Source organism: Urtica dioica, chromosome 11 (assembly GCF_054948205.1).
Source record: "Urtica dioica subsp. dioica isolate 48M chromosome 11, U.dioica_male_clone48M_v1_H2, whole genome shotgun sequence".
In the NCBI taxonomy this organism is placed as follows: domain Eukaryota; kingdom Viridiplantae; phylum Streptophyta; class Magnoliopsida; order Rosales; family Urticaceae; genus Urtica; species Urtica dioica.
The window spans coordinates 9,646,536-9,665,792 of NC_142766.1; the positions used below are offsets into that span (position 1 = coordinate 9,646,536).

The window sequence follows — 19,257 nt, forward strand, 5'->3', positions numbered from 1 at the left end:
TTTATTGTTTTCTTGTTACGGTAAATAAGATTTATTATTGTTCTTGTTACGGTAAATAAGGTTTACTGTTATTCTTGTTACGACAAATAAGATTTACTGTAGTTTTTATTATTGTTAATTAGATTTACTATTTCTTTTTGTTATGGATGATATTATTTACTATGATAGTTAATAATATTAACCTAAGGTTATTATTGGAATATTGGAATGCTATCATGATAAATTGGCCATTTTCCTAAATATATAAATAGTTGGGCTATAATTTTAAAGTAGGAGTGTTATTTTGGCTAGTTGTTTTGCCGGTCCTTTAGGTAAATACTTTGAAAGATTTTATATTGATTAGATTCTAGGTATTGAAAAACTATTAAGTAAAAGGTTGAGGTAATGGGATAAGTCGACCAGCACAGACCAAGCAACTTAATTTTCATTTCAATAATTCAAATATTATCTCTCTTACCTTGAGATCTATGAAACCTCATATTCACTTAGATGTGTTTCATTGTTAAAATGAATATTGCGTTGGTTAAATAAAACAAATAATGAGTTAGCCCATACTATTCACCGTCTGTCTATTTTTAGAACGATTTTTTTTTTTTTTTTTTTTTTTTTTTTTTTTTCTGAAGTGTTGATATGAGGAAGTATGTAGCTGAGCGATGAGTCAAAAAAGATGAGTCAATTATTTTAGTTTATGGCCGCGTTTTTATCGTATTGGCTATAGGTCATTACTTAATTTTTAGCTTTTTTATTTTACTTGCCAGTTGGTTGTTGCTCTTTCTTTTACTCTAGGCATTTCTCTAGTGACATCATCGAGCAATTGACTTGACTTTTCTTTAGCAGTGACACATCGACGTACATAACCTTGGCGCTGGTTGAATATTTTGTCTTATCGTAACACCACTACTAAGGAAGTATCCTTTCAATATTATAAAAAAAAAAAAAAAAAAAAAAAAAAAAAAAACTAAGAGTGCCTGAAGAAACATATATTCATAGAACAGCCAATAACAATTAATAAATCAATAAAACTGCTAGCATTAAATAAATGAAATGATCACTAGCAAACAATATTTTATATATAAGTTGATTAGTGATTACCCTCATTTGAAAGATAGTTCGGAAATCAATCATATGAATTCATTGGTCACAGCCGTTAAAAAAAGGCCTTCCATCATGTTCTATTCCTTATAGAGTAGCTAGAAGTTGATCTGGAAACATCTAGTGGTCCTATCTACACCAAAATTGAAGTCCTATATACCTGCGGTTGCACATGCATGCCCACAGACATATTTAATACATACATACATCAACAATTTAAATTTAATTAAATTCATAAATATGGGGTATTAATATCTCCATTATTATGGTTTATTTCAATGCATGTACAATAAATTTGTTTTATATGTTTGGAGTTGTTGATATAATTATCATATGGTCCTTCAACCTTCTTTGATTAAAAAGAAAATATGGTCCTTGTTCAACTCCATTTTATGTATAGCCTTAAATAATAGTGTCCACTGTCTATAATTTAGTTTTGCCTATAATTTTATACTGCTGTTCGTAAAATGTAGCAAAATATCTATAATATAGAATACTTGTTATCTTCTAATCAGATTCACCCAAAATTTCATATATCACGAAAATAGTTCAACTATAAAACAGTGGTAAAATAACTGTTGAAAATATGTATGCCCTGGATGTATGATATATCGGGTTATAATATATATATATATATATATATATATATATATATATATATATATTCCACGTATTGCTGCGCAATAATTAATATATTTTAGTTCGAAAGAAGAAATACATAGAGATATGTCCATAAATATTTAGGTTTGAAAAAAATGTATTTAAAATTTTATGAAAATAATTTTATTTTTCTGATAAAAAAAAATCGATACGAATGATCACTTGTGTTTAGGGTCCAATCTCTTATTAAAAAAATACCCACGGAACACTGTTCATTGAATAGTGTTTCATGAGAAGGAAGATCTCCTCCACTTTATTTATATATATATATATATATATATATATATATATATATATATATATATATATATATAATTCACAAACTGTTACAACTTGCCTTGTTGAATCAAGTCCCAGATTTTTATCTCTTTGATTGGTAGAAATTATAAGTGATGTGGCCGCATTTGTTATGGTACACGAAGAACTTGTTTTTATCCCTTTCGTCTAGTCTCTTTTCATTGTGTATAATTTTTATAAATTTGCCCACCCTGATTTTTTTTTCAAAATTACCCCCTCCCCACATTGGAATTCCTAGCTCCGCCAATTGATGCTATTTATATAAAAACATAGAGCCAGGGTTTTGTGATAGGAGTAGCCTCCATGAGCACAAATAGGAGCATGAGGCATGGAAAAGTGCATAACCGAGTGCCCATTTTGAGTGCCCGAGCGGACTTTAGTTGCAGATTTATTGAGGATCATGCGGCATGGGCCAAGTGTGGAGTTTGTTCGCTCGTGTTTAAAATGTCGATCAAAATATTTTAGATTTTTAATTTATAAGATTAAGAAAAATTTATGGTTCATACATATCAAACAAAAAAAGACATTTTTGACAAATTATAAGGTACGAGAGAAAGTGAAAATCATACCAATAAAGGGACATATAAAAATAAATGTATCCATTATATCAAAATATCATAAAAGAAGCGAGCTGCTCAAACAAAAAGTTAGCAATTAATTAATTATATAAGATGAGTATGGCTTAGCAGTTAGCTAGTTACTCAGTCTTTAAATAACACCTGTTAATTATTTTAAAGTAGCCATTTACTTAACAAACAAAAAAAGAGTAAAAAAAAATGTTGATGTTTTCTTTTAGAGCATCTTTAATGGTGTTTGACTTAGCAACTTGAAGGACTTGCTTGCAATTAGGAAAAATGTTAAGCTATTTGCTTAACCATTATTTTGCAATTTGGCTATGTGATTGGCTAGATAAATTAGCTCTATAGAGCTACTTGCTTAAGCCAAATACATGAGACCCATTTAAATTATTGAGAGCACATCTATTCATTGTTTATTTAAATTTTGTCATGCTATTATTATTGAAGTCTTCGGAAGAGTGTACAAGAGGTGACTATGGGCTAATATTGCCATTATGTTAGTTATTTTTCTTTTTCTTATTTGTGATATTGGTTAGTATTGTATCATCTTTTTAATAATGATGAAATGGATGAGAGTGATGTGGATGGGCACAGTCAATGATATCGCAAAGGACCAGGTACATATATATAGCTATATATATAACGCGTAAAGCGAATGGTAGTTATTCCGCAAATGTCCCATATTTTCGCAAATTCCGCGAAATAACTAGTCAAATCCCGCGGACCAAATTAAGAAAATATTTTTAACAATTTTTGCCCTAAACTCAGCCCAGCCAACACCATTATTAACGAGAGATTTACATCAAAGTCACAAACTCGGCTCCAAATTGCAAATGAGTCACGACGAAAAAAGGTGTTGCATAGATGTCACTTGGATAAAAGAAATAGGACCAAAATACCCTTACCCAGATTTCAAAATAGACTCGCAGTCAAATATTTCCAAAAAAAAGTAGACTCGCAGCAGAAATTACAAAGAGTAGACTCGCAGTCAAATATTTCGAAAAAATACTCACAGAACAAATTACAAAAAGTAGACTTGCAGTCAAATATTTCAAAAAAAAAAAGTAGACTCCTTCACAAATACAAATACATCAACACAGATTCCTTCGTCCTCTTCTTCCCCGATTCCTTCTCGATCTGGCTCCCGAGCCTCGCCGTCGACCACAGCCCCGACGGCCTCGCATTCTCGTCACCGTCGCCGGCGGTCTTCGCCGAAACCAGGCTCTTCCTCGTCGACGATGCCGATCGGAGAATCCTCTTCTCTAAACTCTCGATTCATTCTCGATCTTCCTCCCGAGCCTCGCCGTCGACCACAGTCCCGACGGCCTCGCGTTCTCGTCGCCGTCACTGGTGGTCTCAGCCGGAACCAGCCTCTTCCTCGCCGACGACGACGATCGGAGAATCCTCTTCTCCAAACTCCCGATTCCTTCTCGATCTGCCTCCCGAGCCGCGCCGTCGACCACAGCCCCGACGGCCTCGCGTAGATGCAAATGCAAATGAGTCACGACGAAAAAGGTGTTGCATAGATGTCACGTGGATAAAAAAAATAGGACCAAAATACCCTTACGCAGATTTCAAAATAGACTCGCAGTCAAATATTTCTAAAAAAAAGTAGACTCGCAGCAGAAATTACAAAGAGTAGACTCGCAGTCAAATATTTCGAAAAAATACTCACAGAACAAATTACAAAAAGTAGACTTGCAGTCAAATATTGCAAAAAAAAAGTAGACTCCTTCACAAATACAAATACATCAACACAGATTCATTCGTCCTCTTCTTCCCCGATTCCTTCTCGATCTGGCTCCCGAGCCTCGCCGTCGACCACAGCCCCGATGGCATCGCGTTCTCGTCACCGTCGCCGGCGGTCTTCGCTGAAACCAGGCTCTTCCTCGCCGACGATGCCGATCGGAGAATCCTCTTCTCTAAACTCTCGATTCATTCTCGATCTGCCTCCCGAGCCTCGCCGTCGACCACAGTCCCGACGGCCTCGCGTTCTCGTCGTCGTCACTGGTCTCCGCCGGAACCAGCCTCTTCCTCGCCGACGACGACGATCAGAGAATCCTCTTCTCCAAACTCCCGATTCCTTCTCGATCTGCCTCCCGAGCCTCGCCGTCGACCACAGCCCCGACGGCCTCGCGTTCTCATCGCCGTCGCCGGTGGTCTCCGCCGGAACCAGCCTCTTCCTCGCTGACGACGACGATCGGAGAATCCTCTTCTCCAAACTCCTGATTCCTTCTCGATCTGCCTCCCGAACCTCGCCGTCGACCACAACCCCGACGACCTCGCGTTCTCGTCACCGTCGCCGGTGGTCTCCGTCGGAACCAGCCTCTTCCTCGCCGACGACGACGATCGGAGAATCCTCTTCTCCAAACTCCTGATTCCTTCTCGATCTGCCTCCCGAACCTCGCCGTCGACCACAGCCCCGACGGCCTCGCGTTCTCGTCCTTGTCGCCGGTAGGCGGCCGCGTTCTTGTTGCTGTCGTCGGTGGTCTCCGTCGGAACCAGCCTCTTCTTTGCGGCGGCGGAGGAAGATGAGGAAGGGAAGAGAGAGTTGGCGAGCTTCTTCTTGTCGGATCTGACCGGGGAGTTTAAGAGAGTTGGCGAGCTTCTTCTTGTCGCCGGTGGTCTCCTATTATTATTTTTTTTACAACCGTTTACCATATGTTTTTGAGTTATTTCATGAATCATCTTTCCGTCGAATATTTAACATAAATTAAGGGTAAAATCGTATTTTGGATTTTTTTTTGTTCTTTTATATATTTTATGAATATCCCCAAATTAAGGGTAAATAAATATTAAAAATAAAATTAACAATTTCTTCCTCGTTGTTCTTGTTAAAGTTCTCGGCTGTGCTTCCACAATTTGAGCTTTAATTTTTTTTAATACACGGTTTGAGTTTTATACGAGCTAATTCGTAGAAAAAAAATGCTTCTTTTGAACAGAATTGTGATAAGTAAACAATGGAGATAGAAGCATGGTGAAAGCTTTGGATTAAGACGCTCATAAGTATCAAGGATAGTCCCACATCGACTGGGTATTACGATCCTGTGCTCTTTATAAGGCTTGTGGGTTACTCCTCTAATTACCAAGCTTGGTTTTTAGATGGAACCCTACACCTTTAAGATGGTATCAGAGCGGGGCCCATTCTCGGTTGTGGGCTACCTGATCTGGCCTATACTTCACGCTTCCAGTGCCTGTGCCAATGTGTGCCTATGCCTGTGCGCGTGAGGGGGTGTATCAAGGATAGTCCCACATCGACTGAGTATTACGATCCTGGGCTCTTTATAAGGTTTGTGGGTTACTCCTCTAATTACCAAGCTTGGTTTTAGATGGAACCCCACACCTTTAAGAATAAGCTGTTTGACGAAATGCGTGTGAGATAAGTGGTGTACTCGGCGATCGGACAATTTTCGGAGGCCCTTGAAGTTTTTCGGAAAATGTAAGGGTTAGGGGTCGAGCCCGAAAAGAAGAAGAAGAAGAAGAAGAAAAGAAAACGCAGAAGAAGAAATGAGGAATTTTGGACGGTTTCAAAAATTAATTCCAAATTGACATAGGTAATAAAATTAAAAGAAAAATGTTAAACTAAATTGAAAGGATATAAATGTAATAGCTCAATTTAAGTAGTCATATTTTAGGATTAAATTTGACTTATTTGATTTTGGTCCAAAACAATTGTAATAGTCATAGAATAAGAATAATCCCTTTTATCTCTTCCCGCGTTTTTGTTTTATTTTTTTATTTTAAATATATTATTTAAAGAAAAGTCACTATTTCTATACATACGACGTAGACACGCTGCATGCACGTAGGCCTTTAAGTGGTAAAAAACCAAATGGATACCTAGTTTTATCTCTTCCCGCGTTTTTTTTTTTTTAAATATATTATTTAAAGAAAAGTCACTATTTCTATACATACGACGTAGACATGCTGCATGCACGTAGGCCTTTAAGTGGTAAAAAAAAAAAAACTAGAAACCCTCGTTGACTCATTTCTTCTTGGCAGAAGAATGGTGTACATGGTGAGCGAAACGAAGAAACAACAAGGAAACTCAGAGATTTCAACACTCGGTGACTCATTTCCTTTTGGAAAAACAATGGCACAGCTGTGCGGCGGAGCGGAAGCTCACCGGCGACAGACAGAAGAAGAAACCCTCCGTCACTGCCTCGGAGTCAGCGTCGAGCTCGTGGTATCTCACTTTTTCAACCCTAATTAACTTGTCTCTGCTTCTTTTTGATCGATCCCGTCCCTTTTTCTTATATTACCTAATACGAGATGGGTCATTTAATTAGGTCCGTGAGCTAGAGAACATTCCAGACTTCAACGGTAGAGAACCGGTGTTAGCTTCCGACGGAACAGTCGAAATGGAGGCTTTTATTATGGACGAAAACACCAAGAATTGCGGTGCCGTTTGGGGACTCAAGACCGTAGTCAACCCCATATCTCTGGCGAGGCTGGTCATGGAAAAAACTCCTCACATTTATCTCGGGTTCGAGCAGTACGAGTACAGGGCGAACTCGAGCCTGGTTCTGCCTACAGAGTCGCGCCCACGCGACAGCCACGAGCCCACCCGCGAGCCCGAGTCTCTGTTGAGCAAGATCGACCCCAAGGGCTTCGGCCACCGCGCTTGGCGGCTTGGCGGGCAGCCTCTGGCCACCGCCGACGAGATCCTAGCGGAGAGCAAGCTAGTTCTTCTACTGGAGTTCGAGAAGTTCAGCCTCATCAAGTTCCTGATGCACAACCGCCTCAAGAATGTGTGGTGCACCAGGCTGGCCTGCGCCGGCGACCGGGAACAGCTGCGCTCCGGCGGGTCCGAGCTCGCCGCCATTCTCGAGCAGCTCCACGCCACACGCGCCACCGCCAAGGAGAGGCAGGATAATCTCGAGAAGAGCATCCGTATGGTGTATGAGACCGCCCTCTTCACGCCTGAGAAGACCCAGATCACCGTGACGACCCCTGAGAATTGGGATATCATCACGAAGGAGCACATCTGCCTCGTGGGACTGTCTGCGACGCTGCCAAATTTCGAGGGTGTGGCTCTGTTCCTGTGGGCCGACCCCAAGAAGCGGTGCCAAGAGAGGAGCGTCGAGACTCTGTTCGGCCTCGACATTGCTAGGTTCTGGTGGCTGGTGGGCCCGGGGGACGCGGTGGTGGGTGACACCAAGGCTAACTCGCTGCTCGTCATCAAGAGGCTCAGCAAATCCAAGGTCAAGCTCGTGAATTCGCGGCAGGAGCTGGGCAGAACGCTGTTCAATTTCATTCACCAATCTAGCCGCTGGAAGCAGGGGAGCCTCACTTCCCTCGACCTCATGGCCTACTCCGACGAGGTCGTATCCAAGACAAAGATGGAGGGCCTTTTCGAGATTCTGTCCTCGGCGGCGTCGGAGGAGGATGCCATGTGGAGGCTCATCCACCACCAGCGCTCGACGATCGACCAGAGGGAGACTCAGCTTCTGCAAGCCATGGTGGACGAGGTCAGAGCACACTTTCTGCGGAGCAAAGGCGTTTTCGTCTTCAAGGTCAAAACTTTTCCTTGCATATATAGGATTTTAAGATGCTGTTAGTTAGATCGTCTATGGAATATTTGTTACAAAAGTTCCTATGCTCAAAGTCAAACATGATTCCAAATTTAAAAACCAGAGGTAACACGAATATATCACACACACATATCTCATGTTATAATGTAATGTTGCATTTAACCTTATCCTGTATCTACCGTCTAACCATTGTATTTATTTGTTGCTTTAGTGACATAGATACTCGAAGTTGATATGTCTTTAAACCACTTACTCTTCAAATTTTTGTTTAGTGATGATAGTCTATAAATTACCTTTATATTTTACTTCATATTCATTTATTTGCAGTTGGACATCCGAGGAAGTGCGAGGCGAGGAACCGATTTCGAAGGCGCGCTGAAGCACATATTCGGGCAGACTAACGCGGAGGACCAGCGGACCGGAACGGAGTGGCTCGTCAGAGAAGGTCTGACTGATGCAAGCCGCGTCGGGCTCTATGGCTCAGCCACGAATCAAGAACGTGATCTTGCCATGTGGGAGCGAGACTCCATGGAGCTCCCCCACTTCACCAAGGAGCTCGCCAAGCGGTGCCAAGAGAGCAGCGTCGAGACTGTGATCGGCCACGCCAAGCGCCGAGACCTCCTCCATATGCCCGACTCAGAGCTCCTCGACATCGCCAGGTTCTGCAACATCGACATGGCAGGCGGAGAGGCAGTGGGCCCGGGGGACGCGGTGACACTGGTGCTGCTTCCCCAAGTTCAAGTTACAGACTTGGGTCGCATCGCTAGCCACTACTATATAACACATGGGACGATAGCTACGTATAATGACCACTTGAAACCGACGATGGGCGATACTGTACTCTACAAATCAGACGGAAATGTCTTGGTCGCCGCACCAACAGGGAGTGGGAAAACAGTGTGTGCGGAGTTTTCCGTATTGAGGAATCTCCAAACGAGCCCCGATAGCATGCGCGTGGTGTATATTACGCCCATTGAGGCTCTGGCCAAGGAACGGTACCGCGATTGGCAGAAGAAGTTTGGAGAATCTCTGAAGCTGCGTGTGGTTGAGCTGACAGGGGAGACGGCAATGGGCTTGAAGGTGCTGGAGAAAGGGCAGATCGTGATCAGTACTCCGGAGAAATGGGATGCCCTGTCGCGGCGGTGGAAGCAGCGCAAGCACGTCCAGCAGGTGAGCCTGTTGATCGTGGACGGGCTGCACTTGATCGGGGGGCAGGGCGGGCCCACGTTGGAGGTGGTGGTGTCGAGGATGAGGTACATAGCGAGCCAGCTGGAGAACAAGATCCGCATTGTGGCGCTGTCGACGTCGCTGGCGAACGCAAAGGACCTCGGGGAGTGGATCGGGGCCACCTCCCACGGGCTCTTCAACTTCCCGCCGATGGTGCGGCCGGTGCCGCTGGAGATCCACATCCACGGCGTGGATTTGGCCAACTTTGAGGCGAGGATGCAGGCCATGACGAAGCCGATGTACACGGCGATCGTGCAGCATGCGACGGGCGGGACGCCGGCCATCGTGTACGTCCCGACGAGGAAGCACGTGCGCCTCACCGCCCTCGACCTCATGACCTACTCGGACGGGGGGTTCCTGCTGCGATCCCTGGACGACCTCGAGCTCCTCGTGGACGGCGTTCACGACGAGATGCTCAAGTCCACTCTGCGCCACGGGGTCGGGTACCTGCACGAGGGCCTCTCCGCCCTCGACCAGGAGGTCGTGACGCAGCTGTTCGAGGCCGGCCGGATTCAGGTGTGCGTGATGAGTAGCTCCATGTGCTGGGGAACGCCCTTGTCCGCGCACCTCGTGGTGGTCATGGGGACTCAGTACTACGTCGGGCGAGAGAACATCCACACCGACTACCCCGTCACCGATCTGCTGCAGATGATGGGCCACGCGACCCGGCCGCTGCTCGACGACTCGGGCAAGTGCGTGATCCTCTGCCACGCCCCCCGCAAAGACTACTACATGAAGTTCCTGTACGAGGCGTTCCCGGTGGAGAGCCATTTCCACCACTACCTGCACGACAACCTGAACGCCGAGGTGGTCGCCGGGATCGTGGAGAACAAGCAGGGAGCCGTGGACTACCTCACCTGGACTTTCATGTACCGCAGGCTGACGCAGAACCCTAACTACTACAACATGCAGGAGGTGAGCCACAGGCACCTCTCCGAGCTCGTCGAGAACACCATCAACGAGCTCGAGGCCAGCAAGTGCTTGTTCAACTTCCAGCCGATGGTATGTCTTCATTCGCAATTTATAGCCTTTTTTTTTCACTTCTAACTTCTACTGTTCTTTACTTGACATGGGCTAATACCTTATTTGCAATATGTTTATTACACTGTTAGCTTTTTATTTTTATTTTTTTATTGCTTGCTGAGCCTGAACATGATGGATCGATATATGATACGTGTTAGCTAACCATGCTCAGATCTTCACCGTCCTTTACAACTCGGACGACAATGTCTTGGTCGCTGCACCGACTGCGAGTGGGAAGAAGCTCTATGCAGAGTATTCCGTACTGAGGAATCTCCAAAACAGCCCCGATGACATATGTCTGGTGTATATCGTGGTTTACGGCTTCGCCATTCACCATGCCGGCATGAACCGGACCAACCGCCAGCTCATCGAAGAGCTCTTTGCAGACGGGCACATCCAGGTCTGGTCCGACCTGGTATGTCTTCATTCACGTTTTACAGCTTTCTTTGTCCTAAATAACACCTCTGTGCCTTAATTATTTGACATTTGTTTATTCTCATTATTGCTTTCATATCTCATTTAGCTAACCGTGCTGTGCTGGTATTATGAGTATCATTTCTATTTCAATTAACATGAAAAAGTATTGTTTTTACTGGTTGGTTTTCTTCCGCTATCTACATTTTAAAGAGTTATAAGGCCTAATCTATTTCTCTATGAGATGTTATCTCTATGGTTTATTATTATTAATGTAACTTAGGCAACACGCTACTAGCATGCATAGTGTGTAGTGAATCAAAACCAGCTCAGCTGGTAGTTAGTTAGTTAGCCAAGTGGATGCCACGTAGGACAGCAGTTACGTCTAGCAGTGGCACACTTGTAAATTATCAGTCTCTTGTGTACATGTATAAATCCTCACAATCAAGCAATAACAAATCAGTCAAAATCAGTAGCTTGAAATCTCATTGTATCAGATCTAGTTTCTCTCTCCATTCTGTTATGTTTTCATGGTATCAGAGCTCTGGCTCTAGGTCAAATCTGATTCTCAAATCGACGAAATTCATGGCTTCCTCAAGCTCGGCGACTTTGGCGATGGAGAATCTCGCATCGGAACTTCAAGCAACTCAAGTACTACCGACTCACCTCAATCCTCTTTCTCTACGACTCGAGAGAGGCAACTTCAATCTATGGCGGTCTCAGGTTCTCCCTGCGGTCAGAGCTCACAGCCTCGACGGTATTCTTCTCGGCACAATTCTCCGACCGCCACAGTTCGTTGATTGTGTTGACGAAACTGGAATTTCAGTCCGATCGCTGAATCCTGAGTTCATGCGATGGCTTTGATTTGACCAGTTCGTGTGAGCTGGCTCTACTCATCAATTTCAGAGTCCATGCTTGGACATCTCACGCACTGTGTTCATGCATCTGAGATCTGGTCCACGATTGAGCGACTCTTCACCACAAACTCGAAGGCTCGAGTTCTTCAAGTCCGCTTTCAACTGAGACATTGAAGAAAGGCTCAATGTCCATTGATGAGTACATCATGAAGATGCGAGGATTAGCCGACTCTCTCCACGCTGCTGGTCAAGTCTTCAACGATGAGGAGCTAATTCTCTACATTCTTGGTGGTCTAGGCCAGGAATACAAGTCTGTTGTAATCAATCTGACATCACGCCATGATACTCTGACTCTCCAAGAAGTCCAGTTCATGTTGCAATCTCAAGAAATGCGACTTGAACAACTCAATACCTCACTTGGTGGAGACATTCACAACTCTCTCTCTGCAAATGTGGCGTACAGAGGTCGTGGTCAATCATCAAACAATCGGAGCAGAGGTCGCGGTCGTGGAGGACGCACCAATTGCCGTGGAAACTCTTGCAACCGTCCAGTGTGTCAGCTGTGTGGACGAGTCGGTCACATAGCCATCAAGTGCTTTCATAGATTTGATGTCACCTACGCTGGTCCAGAGCAAACTCAGCCTAGCTCCAACACACAGTCAACCGCCAACACAGGCTCAAGCGTCAACAACATCAGCTCGCAGGCGTATCTCACTGCAACAAACCATGAAGCTGAGCAGAATGATCATTGTTTTGATCCAGTTGATGCAAGTGCTGATGCCTCGTGGTACATTGACAGCGGCGCCACCAATCATGTCACACCAGACGTCTCCAATCTCAGCATCAAGTCCAACTACAAAGGCAAAGGAAAGCTCACTGTAGGTAATGGTTCTAAACTCAATATTTCTAACATTGGCAATCCCACTTGCAAAACACACATACCTGACAAAAATTTACATCTCAAGCACATTTTACATGTTCCTCACATAACCAAAAATCTGCTTAGTATTTCTAACTGTTGAATTTGACAATGTCTCTTGTTGTGTCAAGGATAAGACGACAAAGATTGTTCTCATCAGAGGTGTGCTGCAAAATGGCCTTTACACGCTTGATGTAGCACCTTCAGAGAACACGCCAGATTCTTCATGCTTACTTTCTCAAAAAGCCTTTGTATCTAGTATTACTCCAAAACAATCTGTTGTTGTATGCTCTTGTAACTCTGCAGATTTAGAGTCATCTTGCAACATTGATACTTGGCATGCACGTTTAGGACATCCGTCCAAACGAGTATTAGATCAAGTGTTAAAGTCTGTACCTGTGTCTAAACAACCAATAAAAGCTGACCAGTTTTGTGATGCGTGTCAAATTGGAAAACTTCATCAATTTCCTTTTCCTGTGTCAAATCCAAAACAAAGTCAATTTTTGAACTTGTCCATTCAGATATCTGGGGACCATCTCCTCACACTTCACGAGATGGTTTCAAATATTACATTCACTTCATTGATGATTTCAGTCACTATGTTTGGATCTACCCCCTCAAAGCTAAGTCTGAAACGTTTCAAATCTTCAAACAATTCCAAGCCTTAGTCAAAACACAATTCAACACCAACATCAAAGCCCTTCAAACAGACTGGGGTGGGGAATATAGACCACTCCTACCTCTACTTCAGTACTTAGGAATCCATTTCAGACATCCCTGCCCACATATGCACCAACAAAATGGCACAGCTGAAAGAAAGCATTTACACATTGTTGAAACTGGTCTAGCCTTGCTTGCTCATGCTCACATGCCTCTGTCTTTCTGGTGGGAAGCTTTTGTGTCCGCAACCTACACCATAAACAGATCCCAACCCCAACATTACAAAACATGTCACCATTTGAAAATCTCTTCCAAAAGAAACCAGATTACACCTTTCTCAGAACCTTTGGCTGCACATGTTTCCCATATCTTCGACCCTTTCAAAACAAAAAGTTTCATTTCAGGACCATAAAATGTTTGTTCATTGGCTACAGTCCACATCACAAAGGGTATCGTTGTCTACACAGCAATGGCAGGGTATACATTGTTCGAACCATCACCTTTAATGAGTCAGAATTCCCTTATCAAACACTCTTCCCAGAGTCAAACCATGAACTCACCAAAAACATCACTTCTGTCTTCTATCCCCCAGACTTTCCCAGGCTCACATCACACACTGACTCAACCAGATCTTCACAATCCCAACCTTCTCACACACATGATCCACCAAGCCAAACTCACTTCTCAGCTGATATTGAACCACAAATCTCTCCATATTTACACTCCCCTGTCTCATCATCTTCTCCAAATTTACACTCCCCTGCCTCATCATCCTCTTCCGCTCAACCAACCTCAGCTGATTCTCTCCCTAGTCCTCAACAAACAATAACCACACACACCATGATCACTCGGTCAAAGTCAGGAATTTTCAAACCAAAAGTTTTCAATGTGGAATTATCTTTGTTAGAATTATTGAGAGAACCATTTACTGTCAATGAGGCTCTTCTGGATCCAAGATGGACTGATGCTATGCAGGTGGAGCTCAAGGCATTGCATGCTAATGACACGTAGGACCTGGTTCCAGCTCAGGAAAACATGAATGTGGTGGCTAACAAGTGGGTCTACAGAATTAAAAGGAAAGCTGATGGCACTCTTGATCGATTGAAGGCCAGGTTGGTGGCCAAGGGGTTTCAGTAAACGGCTGGTGTGGATTTCTTTGAAACTTTCAGTCCTGTTGTAAAAGCACCAACAGTTCGAGTGATACTTTCACTAGCCATGACATATGGTTGGCAGATACAACAAATTGACATCAACAATGCTTTCCTCAGTGGTGTTCTCAAAGAAACCGTGTACATGAAGCAACCCGATGGCTTTGAAGACCCCTCAAAACCAACACATGTCTGCAAGCTCAAGAGAGCCCTATATGGCCTAAAACAAGCACCTCGCGCCTGGTTTGAAAGTCTCCGAGCTGCCCTTTACCAGTGGAACTTTGTCAACTCAAAGTCAGATAATTCCCTATTCTACAGAAAGTCTGCAGGCAAAATCCTACTCCTAATCATCTACGTTGATGACATCCTCATCACCGGAGATGACTCAGCTCACATAACTCAACTTATCGCTGACCTCAACCAGAAATTTTCTCTCAAAACCCTAGGAGATGTTAACTACTTCCTAGGCTTTGAAGCTCACAGAACACCCTCAGCCATGTATCTAACCCATCGCAGATATACCCTTGACCTACTCGTCAAAGCCAACATGATAAACGCAAAACCAAGTCCAACCCCCATGTGTCAAAACACTAAACTCCACATCACAGACATCCCTCCCTTTGAAAACCCCACCTTATATCGGAGCACAATTGGCGCCTTACAATACCTCACAAGGACTTGTCCAGATATAGCCTTCACTGTCAACATGCTTAGTCAGTATCTTCAAGCTCCAAGTGTTGTGCACTGGTCAGCGTGCAAACATCTTCTACGGTATCTCCGTGGGACTGTGACTCTTGGACTGACTTTCACACCGGTCACACGATTCAATATCAGCTGCTTTAGTGACGCCGACTGGGCGGGTGATCTGGACAGTCGTCGTTCCACAAGTGGCCACTGCTTGTTTCTTGGCAATAATCTCCTAAACTGGAGTGCACGAAAGCAACAGGTGGTTGCTCGCTCAAGTACTGAAGCTGAATACAGGTCTCTCACTGCTGCTTCTATAGACGTTGCGTGGTTTGAATCACTCTTCACTGAACTTGCGCTCCCAGTAGAGAAGCCACCTGTCATTTGGTGTGACAACATCAGTGCGAATCTCCTTGCCTCCAATCCGGTGTACCATCAACGCACCAAGCACATAGAGATTGATATTCACTACGTTCGAGATCGCGTGCTCGCCAAGAAACTGGATGTGCGATTTGTGAGCAGTGAAGAACAGGTTGCAGATGTATTCACCAAAGCGCTCTCGATTCCTCAGCACAACTTTCTTCGCGACAAACTACACCTTGCTGATGCCTCTCTGCCTCCACCGGAGTCCGAATTGAGAGGGGCTATTGATGTAACTTAGGCAACACGCTACTAGCGTGCATAGTGTGTAGTGAATCAAAACCAGCTCAGCTGCTAGTTAGTTAGTTAGCCAAGTAGATGCCACGTAGGACAACAGTTACGTCTAGCAGTGGCACACTTGTAAATTATCAGTCTCTTGTGTACATGTATAAATCCTCACAATCAAGCAATAACAAATCAGTCAAAATCAGTTGCTTGAAATCTCATCGTATCAGATCTAGTTTCTCGCTCTTCTGTTACGTTTTCAATGATATAAAGATTTATATGTCCAACCCAGCCACCATACATATATTTATTTATGTCTTTGTTTTGCAGATTCATTCGGCTGCAACCATCTTGGACAAGAACAACCCCCTGTTCCTGCTGCAGTCTCTGGACGACCTCGAGCTCGTCGAGAAGACCATTAACGAGCAGGTCATTGAGGATGACACAGACCAATCGACCTCGAAGACGAAGATCATTTGTGGTCATTTGGGAAAGGTAATTTATTTTAGAAAACTAATTAGTTATTTTTATTTGAAAATTTTAACTTTATTTTTGTTTTAATTTTTTATTTGTAAATTGATTTTTATATTATTCTTACATCAATACTAAATATTTATTTTAGTCAACAAATCGGGGAATTTATTGACGTATTTGTCAACAGATGCATATATGGTTTTTTTTATGCATCATGATGACACTTCTCAGCGTCGCGTTCGGCGACAAGAACTTGAGCACAATACCGACCAGAGACATACTACTGACTACAGATAAGATTTGCCACTACAGATGCCACCATTTACAGAAGACCGACATCGTTATGGTGGTTTTATTAGTTTCAGGTTTTTTTCTCTTTGCCGCCACGTTCGCGTTGGCAGCTTACTGTTTGTGGCGAAGAATATCTGTCACTAGAGAGCCGGTGACAGAGATACCAGTAGTTGATGATGGAGGTGTCCGTGTATGCATCGCGGACACCTTTTCTACGGTGAGGTTCCGAGTGGACGAAGAGTTGGGGTTCGGTGCTGATTGTTCGATATGTCTCTCCGACTTCATCGACGGGGAGGACCTCCGCAGCTTTCCTCGGTGCGGTCACCTTTATCATCATATGTGCATCAGTACGTGGGTCCAATCCAACCGGAATTGCCCTATATGCAGAATTAGCTTAGGTAGGTAATAAAATCTCACATTTACCTTAATAGATATTTAATGTTTAACTAATTATTTTTTATCTTTCATTTGCAGATGCTCCTCAGTGACTTCGGTTGTGTTTGGTAGTTAACTCAAACTGTTTTTTGTTTTTTGTTTTCTAATTTTTGTAGTTGTACTGAAAAATTGTTTTGCAGTTGTTTTCAAAAAGCTTTTTGGTACAGTTTTCATTTTTGTTTTTGAGAAATTGAAAAAACTGGAAAAACTGTTTGGTACAGCTTTCATTTTTATTTTGAAAAAATGAAAAGTGAAAACTGTTTGGTACATGGTAACAATTTCTTAACTCAAAATGATAAGCTTGAGAAACCGAGAAAACACTAAAATCCAGAAATTAAACGTTAAACTAGAGTCGAGATTTAATCCCTCAAAATCCTTAAACGAGCTTCTTGAAAATGATAAGCTCACTCATTATTACATTTTTTTTTCCTTTTCAACTTACATTCGAACTCGACTTAGAAAATAAAATAAAACGTCTTAACGCGCTAACTCGGAACGACTTAAAAATTAAAAAAATATAAAAGCGTCTTAATCTAGAATAATTGTACAAAATAACTTAAACGTTGTAATTACAAAATTATAAAAACGATAACTCGTTAAATCTAGACGAACACTTCGCGAGTCTCCGAGCCTAAACCGAAACGTCGTTATTCACCCGGTCTCGGTCTCGCCTTGTCGACGCTCGCGCGATAGCTCCGTCGTTTCCCGGTCATGCCCTCGTCGTCCCGAACTCGCTGTTTTGGGCTCTACGTAACCCACCTATACCGTACCTAGACCCTTGACACTAAACTCGTAAACGAAGACTAACACGTTAGCTTGTCATACAAATCTCCAAAACGTCATAACCCGATATTTCCGACCCCGAATTCCACAACAATTATACTCAAATCAACAATTATTCATACTCTGAACTTCAAAACCAACACCATACAGTTAATATAAACTCACGGCCAAGACAAAATTTCACACGGCCAACATCCATATACACGGCCAAGCACTTCAAAAATACCAAATTCATCACCAAAAATCCGACAAACCAGGAGAGACGAGGGAGAAAACCCACGAACGATTTCAATCCTCAACAACTCAGAAAATCCTAGTTAAAACTTTAATTTCCATCTCCAAAATTTCGACCAAGGAGAAGCAATGAAGGAATAATTCGAAACTGTACCTTGAGCGGAACTGGATTAGGGCCTTTGTTGCTGCTCCTCAGCACCCCTAAACGACGCTCGAAACCGAAATGAAGAAAAGCCCCAAACTGATTTCATTTTTTTTTCAAAGCCCCTCGAAGAATCCGGCGAAGAATTCTATCTCTCTCGGCCATCTCTTCACGCGCGCGAATCCGGCAAGACGAAGCCGTCGCTTCTGCTCCTGCTTCGTTCTCTCTCCCTCTCTCCTTCCCTCTCGGTCTCTCTCTCTCTCTTCTTTCCTTTCCCTCGGTCTTTCTCTCTTTCCTTCGTTCTCTTCTGCGTTTTTTTTTTCTTTTGTTTTGCTTCTTTGTTTCACGCGGCTAGGAAGAAAGAAGAAGAGTATAGAAGAAATCACGCTTAACGTTGTAGGGAGAACAAAATCGAAGCCAAATGCGTTTCAGAACATGAATGAAGAAGATGAACGAAGACAAATAAGAACAGATACATACGATAAGGACGAACGGAGAAGAAGAAGAAAAACTCACCCAAAACTCCGGCGTCTCTCTCTCTCTCTCTCTCTCTCTCTCTCTCTCTCTTCTGCGCTATTTTCCCACTTCAGTTTTTTTTTGCTCGACAATGAGAGGAATGAAAGAGAAGTTCGAGTACCACGCGAGAAAACAATTTCGAAAAACACCCTTTTTTATTTTCACTTTCCTTTACCCTATTTTCAAAACAACTTAAAATTTCTTTAAAAATTTTACCCGAAAAGTTAAACCAAACAACATATTCACTTTTTATTTCCAAATTTTTTAATTTAAAAAGTCAAAAACAGTATTTTTGAAATCTATACCAAACATAGCCTTCACTTCTCGTCTTTTTTTTTTCTTCCTCTCTATTCTAGTGTTGTGCAGTTAGTTATGGTTAGGCATGTTGGGTTTAAATGCTTAGACGAGTGATGTATTTGCTTTAAGTGTAATACGACTTTTATATTAAGTGTAGTAAGACATTTCTTAATGCAACTTGACGTAAAGCTGTTTAAATCAATAAATAAAATGAAACATTCACTCTTCCAAGCATATGTTATGATTTATTAGTCTTTTTTTCTTTCTCTTGAAACAACTTACAAGTGAAGATTCAAATTCAGATTTGCTTTAAATCTTTTCTATAGTTGGTTAAATGTAATATTCAA

General features: G+C 42.8%; 1 long non-coding RNA gene across 1 annotated transcript; it reads right to left on the reverse strand.

The window, feature by feature from the left end:
- Nucleotides 1–17,245: 17,245 nt before the first annotated feature.
- LOC149381097 (uncharacterized) lies at nucleotides 17,246–18,741 on the reverse strand. Its single transcript, XR_016293818.1, has 3 exons — nucleotides 18,614–18,741; nucleotides 18,110–18,448; nucleotides 17,246–17,722 (listed from the first exon to the last, which is right to left on the reverse strand). It is a non-coding gene; the product is annotated as an uncharacterized LOC149381097 (long non-coding RNA).
- Nucleotides 18,742–19,257: the final 516 nt, after the last annotated feature.